The following is a 10,523-nucleotide window of genomic DNA, read 5'->3' on the forward strand; positions in this document are numbered from 1 at the left end:
AAGTGCCGCCGGGATGGGAGGGGGGTACCGGGGGGCGAGGTGTGTGTGTGTGGGGGGGCCACCCTGCCCCGCTGCTGCCGGTGCCGCCGCCCTCACCGCACCTGCCCCATCCCCGCCGCCCGCGCCTCTTATCCAAAGAAGCGGCTCCGCACCGGGAGCCCCGCCCGGGGCCGCCCCGTCCAACCCCCGCCGGGGCGGGGAACCGGCACGGGGCGGGGCCGCGCGGCACCGGGACACGAGGGGGGGGCCGGGGAGCGGGAGGGGGGTGGCAGCCGGGGATGGGGACCGGGGACCGGGGACCGGGCACGGAGCGCCCGGCACCGACCGGGGGCCGGCCCAAGCCCTGACCCCTCGGTATCCGTTAATTCGCCGCCTGCCCGGTGCTGGCCCCGTGCCCCCCGCACGCCCCCACCGCACGCTGGGTGTTTGGGGCCCCCCCCGTGCTCCCCGGGGTCACAGCTCGGAGCTGCCCCAAGGCAGAGCCGCGGGGCCCCCTCTGAGCAGGGGCTTTTTGGGGCTTTTTGGGGCTCACCGGGAGGAAACCGGCACGGACCCAGCCCGGCTCCTGCTGGGGACGGAGAAACCTGGAGCAAAGAGCGGGGCTGGGGGGTGCCTGGGGGGGCAGCTGGGGCCTGTCCTGCTCCTGGCCCCACTCCCCTTGTGTGGGTCCGGGTGGTCCGAGCCCCCTGGGGCCACCTGGGTGACAAACCCTGCCCACCCCATGCCCCTGCCCACTCCCAGCCCCTTCCCCTGCCCGTCCTAGGGCCAGGCTGTGGCCTGGAAGTCCCTGTGTCCCCTGGAGCCGTCCCCAAGGTGTCCTGCCCCAAGGGGGGGCCGCTTCCCTTGGGTGCTCCCTGGCCTAAGGGAATCGGGGGCCACCCTGCGCACGCTGCCCCAACCCGCAGCCAAGGACGAGCGCAGCCACCGCCGGCCCATCCGCCCCCTGCCTGGGGTCCGGGCCCAAACCCTGGGCTCAGGGGTGCGCACACACACTCACACTCACACTCACACTCTCACTCACACTCACACTCACACTCACACTCTCACTCACACTCACACTCACACTCACACTCACACTCACACTCTCACTCACTCTCACACTCTCACTCACACTCACACTCACACTCACACTCACACTCACACTCACACTCACACTCTCACTCACACTCACACTCACACTCACACTCACACTCACACTCTCACTCACTCTCACACTCTCACTCACACTCACACTCACACTCACACTCACACTCACACTCACACTCACACTCACACGTGTGCACCCCTCCCTGGCACCAGCCCTTCCCGCTGTGCGCAATGCAGGGGCTGCACCCAGGGCAGAGCACAGCAGCTGCCCCCCCCCCCCGGTGTCCCCCCAGCTGCCAGGGCACAGCTGCCCCCTCCCCTCCCCGAAGCAGCGCAGGAATCACCCCGCCGAGCTCCCGAGTGAGAACGAGAAGGAAAACAAGGAAATTTCCAGAAATTATTTATAGGAGGAAAAATAAAGGCTGGAGGGCGTGCAACAAGGGGGGAGCGCCTCATTAACGGGGGGGGGGCAGAAAGTGCTGCAGAACATGTGCTCCCTGACGTCACGACGTGCTAATTTGCTCCTGTTAGGCCATCGCCGGCGAGGATAAATTCACAGCCCCCCCCCCCCCCCCCGTGGGGTCAGAGTGGCGGTGCTGGGCTCCCCACTGTGCCACCGCCCCCCCAGCACGGGGCCTGACGGGGCCACCGCGGGGCGAGGGACCCCGACCTTGGAGATGTGGCTCCGTCCCCAGGATGTCCTTGAGTCCCCGCAGTAAGGTGACACCGGGGACGCTGCCCCCCCGGGAGGCACAGCAGGACTCCAGCTTGGCACCTCGGGACCGGGACCGGGGAGCCAGGAGCCCCCCCCCCCCCCGCAGTCACCCCACGCAGCCCCCCACAGCCAGGGACAGGGGACCTGGGACCCCGGGAGGAAATTCCCTGCTTCAGCCCCCGTGCCTCAGTTTCCCCCTGCAGATGGTTGATGCATTTCGGCACTTTGCACATCTGAGGGGGAGGGCGGGGGGCTGAGCCCCCCCCACAAATGGAGACCCCCAGCAGGAAACAACCCCACCGAAACCAGCCTCAGCGAGGGGCCAAGTGCCCTGGGAGTCGAGCACGGGCTTGGGACCAGCCCCAGCATCGCCCCCAGCCCCAGCCTCCCCCCGCAGTGGCAGGATCAGACCTGCCCATCTCTGGGGTCTCCAGCCTCTGGTGGGCGCCCCCTGCCCCATGTCCCCTCTGGGACATCTCCATGGGCGTCACCGCAGCTGCACCCAGGACCAAACCCTGGTGGGGGCTTTCTTTGGTGACCCCCGTGAGCACAGGGCAGGGCTGCTGTCCCCAGGTCCTGCTGTCCCCATGTCCTTACTGTCCCCACGTCCTGCTGTCCCCCCGTCCTGCTGTCCCCACGCTGCCACCCCGGCAGATGCTGCTCCGGGGGAGCGGAGCGGATTCACTTTTCCGGCAGGAATTTGCTGGCTGGGGACCGAGGGGAAACCTGGGGGTTATTTTCTCAGTAAATCTCATTGTTCCTGTTTTCATTATTAAAACGAGCGCAAATGCACCGGGCACCCGCGGGGGCTAAATTTGGTCGCAGGGAAAAACAAAAATACTCCCCCCACCCCGGAGGAATTTGCATCTCGCTGCTGCTCGAAGGCAGCGCGCTGCTGAGGAGCTCGCGGGGGCATGAAGGCAAAACCGCAGCGCGGCGAGGCCGGGACGGCCACCTGCGGGACCCCAGTGCCGGGCCTGGGGGGGCCGCGGCCACGCTGTGGGACACGCGGTGGTGCCTGTGGGGCTGCCCCCCCACACTGTGCCACCAGCTCGGGGGGCAGCCTGGCTGGGGAGGGGTCCGGCTCAGCACTGGGCAGGGCTCGGGGCAGACCCAGGCTGGAGCCAGGTGCCTTGGATACCCCCCCCCCAGCACCAGAGCCCCCCCAGCACCAGTCCTCTCTGATGCCTGCCCTGGCCCTGGCTCCTGCTCTGGGGCTGGCACGGCCTCGTGCAGCCCGGAGCGGCCGTCCCATGGTTTGGGGCACCCCCCGTGTGCCCCCCCCCCACCAGCAGGTGTCCCATGCGTCACGCCGGGCGGGGGAAACCGAGTCACGGGCAGTGACGTGTCCCCCCCCATGGGAACGGTGCGTGGCTGGGGGCCAGGAGCTGGCTGGGGGTCTGTGCCCTGCTGTAGCAAACCCTGGCCCCCGCTCACCTGCCCCCAGCCCCGGCTCCCCCTTCCTGCCCCAACCCGCAGCACCGTGGCCGTGCGCGGCCCCGCAGCCACCTCTGTGCCCCAAACCCCATGGAGGGGGGGCTGGGGGGAGCAGCAGCACCGCAGGGCTTCCCCCAAGCGCCCTGGAAAGCAGCTCCCCATCTGGCGGGGGAATCCTGGCTGGGGCTGGGAGGATGCTCAGCACCCATGGGAGCTGGGGACAGATGCTGGGTGTCAAGTCAGTGGCTGCTCCGGAGGGGGGGCAGTGGGGGGGGGGGACACAAGCAGTCGGCTCCTTAATCTCAGGGAAGGAAGCAGGCTCTGGTTACCGAGCTGCCCTCGGTGTAAAAGGAGAGGAACAGGAAGAAAAGTCATTAACATAGCTCGGTGCCATCCAAAACCCTCCTGGTGCTCGCCCGCGCCCTTAACCCCCCTGCGCAGCCCCCGCCGCAACACCCGGCCCCGGAGCCTCCCGCGGGCCGGATCCTGCGCACCAGCACCCAGTGCCCTGCCCCGAGACCCCTGGGAGCACAAACCCTGGTTCAGCTCCAGGCCCTCTTCCTCCTCCTCGTCCTCCTCCTCCTCCTCCTCACTGCTCGCCCTGGCCATGGGACTTGTCCCCAGCCTGCTCAGGGCAGCTCCCCCCACGTCCCCGTGTGGGTGCCAGCACCCCCTGGGCACGGGGCAGGATGAGCCCATGGGGCTGAGCATGGGGCTGAGCGGGTGCGCAAGGGGCCGGGGTGTGCACGGGGCCGCTGTGAGCGCGGCGGTGCAGGCTCACCGCTGTCTGCGTGCTCCAGCTCTGCCCCCCCGCAGTGCCGGGCCCCCGCCGGTGCCGCGGGGCTGGGGGAGTCCGTTTCAGCCCCCACCCGCCTCCCCCTGACCCCTCGCCCGATTCCTGTAGCACCCGATTTGCTTCAGCGGGAGCCAGATCTTCCCTGAAAAGCCGCGGTTCCCTCCGGAGCGCTCGGGGGCCGCAGCCCCTGTCTGGCCGGCTTAGCGTGACGGCGGCGCGGGGGGCTCGGGGCGCAGCCCCCGGCCCCTCGTCTTCGCCGGGGCGTGATGAGCGCTGACCGGGCGGGGCGGGGGGGCCACGTGCGGCGTCTGACAGCGCGGGGCTGCGGTGCAGCGGGGGGCCGGCGGGCGGGCGGCCACGCAGTCGCCTCCGTGGCACCGCGGGACCGGGCGGCGCAGAGCCACAGACGGGGACCCGGCCACGGGACGGGGGTGCAGGGGTCCTGCGGGCCCGGTGGCACAGCTGCCGTGGGGGCACGGGGGTCCGGGCCCCTCCGGGATGGGGATGTGGCTGCTGCAGCCCAGAAGGGAGAGCAGTGGGGAACCCTGCCCCGCTCCTGCAGGTCCCATCCTGCCCCAACCCTGCCCCAATCCTGCCCCATCCTGCCCCAATCATACCCCAATCCTGCCCCACCGGCCCCATCCTGCCCCATTAGTCCCATCCATCCCCACCGGTCCCACTCCATCCCAGGGGGTCCCAGCCTGCCCCCCAGGACCCAGCCCAGCTCCGGAGGGCCTGATCCTGCTGTGGGGGGCAGCAGCCGGAGGCAGGGTGTCGGCGGGGGGGGGCTCGCCGCGTGCCTAACGGAGGAGCTGGGGGTTAAAAATAAGCGTCGGGGCCGTGCCAAGCGGAAGTGGAGGTGTCAGCGCCGGCTGCTCGGGGACGGGGACCGCACTCGGGTGTCCCGGCCCCCGCAGGGACCCTCCCGCGCAGCACCTGGGACCACAGGAAAGGGCCGGGATGGCGGTGCCGACAGCTGGGCCTCGCGGCGGGGACGGTGCCGGGATATGGGGACAGGGGGACGGTGCCCAGCGCACTGCGGGCAGGGCACGGAGCGGCCGTGGTGCAGCGGAGACGGGCACGGGAATGGGGGCAAAGCCCGGGCGGGCCCCCCGTGCACCCGCTGTGCCATCCGGGGGGGCTCCGGGAGATGCGAAGTGACAAATGAGGCCCCGCATGCCTGCACTGATGTGACGCGGGGCTGACACCGCGGCCCCACCAGGGGCCGGCACGCGGGAAGAAAATCCAATCAAATGTTAAAAATAGGTCAGGGGGAAGGAGCCGGAGCCGTTTTAATTTCAGCAGCTAGTTAAAAGCATCTGCCCGCGGCTGCAGCCTGCTCAGCGTGAGCCCAGGCAGCGACACAGGCACCGAAAACAAGGGGGGGGGATCAGGGGGCAGGGGCTGGCGGCACCGGGCAGGGGACCCAGCCCCAAATCCCACCTGCCCGGACCCCAGCAAATCCAGAGCCCCGGGGCTTGGCCTCGGACAAGGGTGGGTGTCAGCCGGCACAGATGAGGTGGGATTTGCCCCCAGACGCCGCTCTCCCAGCCCAGAACTGCCCCGTGGCGGCTGCGGGGCTTTTGGGGGGACGCTGAGGGTCCCCGCAGGGATTTCCGCAGCTCCAGCCGATTCCTGGCAGGGGCGGTCGGGGCCCAGCTGCCCGTGACGGTGGCCCCGGGGTGGCCTCTTGGTGACAGTGGCAGCGCTGCCCGTCCCGGAGGGTCACGGGGAGTTGACGCGGACACGGGTGGCGCTGCCCCCGGTGGCTTTGGGGCTGCCGGGCAGCGGACCCCCGGGGCAGGTCGTGGCCACCGCATCCCCCGCGTCCCCTCGGTCACGGCTCGAGCTCCCTGCCACCGCCGGGGACGATCCTGCCGCGGGGCTGCTGCCGTGGTGCCCACCTCCGCGATGTCCCCGCGGCGGGCAGGGGCTGGGGTCTCCCTTTCTCCCCCTCTACCTCACCCCAGTGCCCCCCTCACCCCCCCAAATATCCCACCCTGATGTCAACTGGGGACAAGGAGTGCCCAGGCACGGGGTGTGTGTGTGTGTATGGGGGGGGGGGGCTATTTTCCAGCAGCCCCCCCTGTGCTCGATCCAGGTGACCCCGAATTTAACCCCACTTACAGCGCCGGCAGACGCTGCCCCTAACGCAGATCGGTTGTGACAGCCGAGAAGTCCCCCCCGGCGGGCGCTGCCGAGGCGCTGGCCGCGGCGGGGGGGCGCGAGGCCCTTGTCAGGGCGCGTTGGCTCCGTCACCTCCCCGCAGCAAGATCGCGGGCCCCGCACGCTGGGCCGGGCCGGCTGCCGGCCCCCGGGGGCCCGGTGGCACTTGTCGCTCCGCAGCATCCGCGGCGGCGCTGGGCACATGGCAGCCGGGGCCGCCCCCCCGCCGTCATCTGAGGTCGCTGCCCCCCTCGTGCTGGGGAGCAGGGAGGGGGGTCCCCGCTGTAGAGATGATGATGAGGAGTTGATCCCTCTGTGTGATGAGGAAGGTCGGGGGGGGATGTGCCACCTCCTCCATGGGTGGCAGGGTTGGCCCCGGTGCGCACGGAGGGAGCTCCCCGGGGCTGCGGACGCCGTCCCCGAGGCCGGGAGAGGAGGCACGTGCGAGGGGCTCCGGGTGTCCAGGAGGAACATCTGCGAGGGGCAGGCAGCTGCCGGCACACCTGGGGCAGGGATGAGCTGTGATGGGGCCCAGCTGGACCCAAGGGGAGCGTGGCCATGGCCCCGTGGGGCTGGGAGGCCGTGCACCCCGCGGTGGTGCGGGTACTGGGCACCCTGGGATGGGGCTGAGCTGAGAACCCAAAATGCAGCAGCCCTGGGGAAGACGGGCTGTGCGCCGTGCCCAGGTCGTCCTGCATCCCCTGGGTTCCTCTTGACGTGGGCAAAGCCCCCGCGCTGGCCAGGGTCCCGTCCCTGGCTGGGCAGCCCCCCCATTTCTTATAAACGCCTCTGGTGGTGCTCCCCCGTGACACAGCAGCTCTGGGGCTTGTGGTTAAACCCCAGGGCTCTGGCTTTGACTCACACCGGATCCGTGGCAGAGAGGGGCCTTTCGGCGCCCACGGCTGGAAAGAAACGCTCACCCGGGCAGGAGCGCCGGGCGCTTCCTCGCAGCGCCGTTTCCTATAAACCCGAGGAGGGGACCCGGGGCCGGGCACCCTGCAGGGCTCCCACCTCCTGCCCCAGGGCCGGGGGGCCCGGCGGCTGCTGCAGCCCCTGTGGTGGGTCGGGGGGCACCTGGGGCCCTGCTCCCAGGGTTGCCTAAGCCCTCGGTCCACCCCGTGCATGGGGCTGATCCCAGGAGCTCACGGAGCCCTTGGGTCGGTGACAAATGTGACACTGAGGCGGCCGGCTGGAGGAGAGAGGATGCCGTGAGGGCAAGGTGTCAGCTCACCCCGCACTACATCCGCGTGGCCCCTCCATGGCGCAGGCCCCGTTACTGCCGCCCCCCCCGCCTGGAAGCAGCCCCCGGCGCCCCCGTGCCACCGGGACCCTGCTGCCACCAGCCCCTGGCAGGCGGAGCAGAGAACCGAAGCGGCACGGGTGGCTTCATTTTTCCCCTTACTGATAGAAATGCTGAGAAAAAAAAAACTGAAAGCCTGCTGGAAAAAGAAACCTTTCAACCGGCCCAAAATAAGAGGGGGTTTTTGGTGGGAAAATAAAGAAAGTTGCTGCATAGGAAATACAGAGCTGAGACCCACTGTGGGCCGGGGGGGGGGCGCGGGGTGGGCATGGCACGGAGCCACGCGAATCCCACCGGGGCTGGGGGGAGAAAACCGGGGCTGGGGGGGTGTTGTCTGCCCGTGGATCCAAGCAGGGGGTCAGGAGCCAGGGAATGAGACCCCCACCCACATCCCAACATGGGGTCTGCACCCCCACCCCCCTGTGGGACCCCCCCGGCCGAGGTGGGCAGGGTCCGGGGAGGGGTGCGGGTGGAAGCGCTGCAGCCCCGGAGGGTGAGGGAGAGCCCCAAGCCACAGCCAGCTGTGGTTTGCAGCACCCTGCTGCGAGCTGCCAGGGCGGCAGCAGCTCTGGGGGGGGCAGAGGAAATGGGGCTGCCCCCCCCGCACCCCCTGCCCTGCGCCTGGGGAAACTGAGGCAGGAGGTGGCCGGGGTGCGGGTGGCACAGCAGGGCCTGGCTGCCCTGTGCCAAGGGGGGGGCTGGGGTTAAGGACAGCTCCTGCCCCAAGGGGTGCGGGGGGGGGGACGCTCACGTCCCATGTGTGGCACCGGCAGCTCGGCCCCGCGGGCGGAGGCACAGCACAGCCACCGAGCAGGGCAGCGCCGGTGCCACCGCCGAGGTTTGTGGTGTCCCCAGAGCGGAGCAGGAGGAGCAGCAGCCGGGGCAGCATCGCCTGCAGCAGCTCTGGGGCCTGCTGCGGGCTGGGGGCACGGCACAGCCCTGGGGAAGGGGGCTGCAGCGGGGAGGGGGTCGGGAAGGGGTCCGGGGACCCCTGGCCCCCCCCCAGGCTTGCGCCCTGACTCATCGGCAGCCGCCCCCAGAGGAATCGGCCGCGGGATGAGTAACCGCAGGGCTCGCGCCGTTTGAAATTTATCACGTGATTTCAAAAAAAGAGAGAGAGGAGCTGGGGGCAGAGTGGGCGGGGGGGGCAGCCCCTGCACCCCGCCGAGCCCCCGCCCGGCGCTGTCCCAGCACAAACCAGTGGGAGACTGGGGACTGAGGCGGGCTGTGGCAGCCAGCCCTGGGCATCCTCAGCGCGGCCCCGGGCAGGATCAGTCCTAGGGGGGGTGTGGGTGGGGGGCAGCCCCCCCGCTTGGCTCCTTTGGGGACCCTTCCTTGGAGCCGCGCATCCCTCCGGGAGCCGCCGCGGCCTCGCTGCCCGGGCTTCCCGTGCCCGCTGGGGGCCGGATCCGTCCCGTCCCCGCAGGTGCTGCTCTTCCTTCCCCCGCCAGATGCAGAGATCGGCCCCCGATAACGCGCGGCGCAGCTGCTGCCGCTGGGGCGCAGGCGTTGCGGAGCCCGTATCTGCTTCACACCATCGCCGCAGCCCCGAGCTGCCTGCCTGCCGGGGCCACCTCTCGCCCCGCTGATGCCGAGCTGTGGGGAGCAGGGATGGAGCCTCCCCCCCCCCCACCCCCGCCTCCTGCCAAATTTTGCCCTGCTGAGCTCTGGGAGCAGCCACAACTCATCACACTGCTGGGCCCTACGGGAGCGGGGCCGGTGGGCTGGGCTTTCCCGAGATCAGCCAGGCTTTTGGGTGTCGTGGCTCCAAGCTTGGGCACCCTGCGGGGCACAGAATTGGCTGAGAGCCCCCCCACCATGGTCCAATCCCCCCCCCTACAGCACACGGGGAGGCTGCAGGCCTCACTGGGGCAGGTTTGAGAGGGACGGAGCCCCCCAGTGCGCAGGGCAGCCCCTTCCTCCGAGCCTCGCCTTTGGGTGCGCAGCCACTTGGCTGCAGCTGGACCCCACAGCCCCCTCCCCGTGGCTGCTGCCCCCCGGGACCCCGACCCCCACCCCGGGCAGGGTTTGCAGGCACCGTTTGGCTGCTGTCCAAGCTGGGGGCAAGCAGCAGAGGTGCGAGCGTGCCCGTCGGGGACTCTTGGCGACCTTCCCCCGGTGTCATGCCCGAGGGTGCCCCCCCCCGCGCCCTGCGGTGCGCCCCCGCCCCAGCCGCGTTGCGCTCAGCGGCACCTCGCCGGCTGCCGGCTTCCGCTGCGGTCTGGGCCCCGCCGCGCCGGGGCCTCGCAGCTCACCCCTGAGCTGCGGGCGTTTCTCTCGCCCCCTCCGCCTGCCCCACACCGCAGGGCCGGGGCTGAGCGGAGCTGCTCGGAGTGGGGGGTCCTGGCGGGGCTGGGGGCCCCCATGCCCGTTTTACCCTCCCCAAGGACCCGCGGTGACGCTCGGCACCGTCACAGGGAGCGGCTCCGGAGCACAGGGGGCTTGGGGATGGTGTTTTGTGCCACCAGCCCCTCGCACCCACCCACCCACCCCGGCCCCACCACGCACCCAGAGCCCCCCCATGCACCCACAGCCCCCCAGGCCTGGAGCAGGATTTCCCCACTGCATGGGGACCCTGATGGCGCTGGCCCGGCCACAGCACCGCTGTCAGTGCTGTCCCCGCGGGGCTGGGGCTCGGCCGTGCCATCACCCCCGGGGTTCACGGCGGTTTTGTTTTGGTTTTGATTGTCCTATTTCTTCGTGCCTGCCACAGCAGTAAACCCGAAACACCCCGCCGTGCTGGGAACGGGGCCATCTTAGTAGGTTACTCGCAACGGGCACCCCGAACCCGGTCACCCCACGGGCACCAAGGCAGCGCGCCCCAATGCAGGACACCCGCAGCCCGTCCCCATCGTCCCCGGGGACCAGCAGAGCGGTGGCAGCTTTGGCTCCCAGCAGTGTTTTGGGCACTGGGGAAGGGTTTTATTGGACTCGGCGGCGTTGCACAGAGCGCGGGTCCCCCTGCGTGGGGACCCCGAGGGAGCAGGGGCCGGACCCCGGCCGAGCCCTCGGGTGATGCGCGT

Source organism: Aythya fuligula, chromosome 24, assembly GCF_009819795.1.
Source record: "Aythya fuligula isolate bAytFul2 chromosome 24, bAytFul2.pri, whole genome shotgun sequence".
Lineage (NCBI taxonomy): Eukaryota > Metazoa > Chordata > Aves > Anseriformes > Anatidae > Aythya > Aythya fuligula.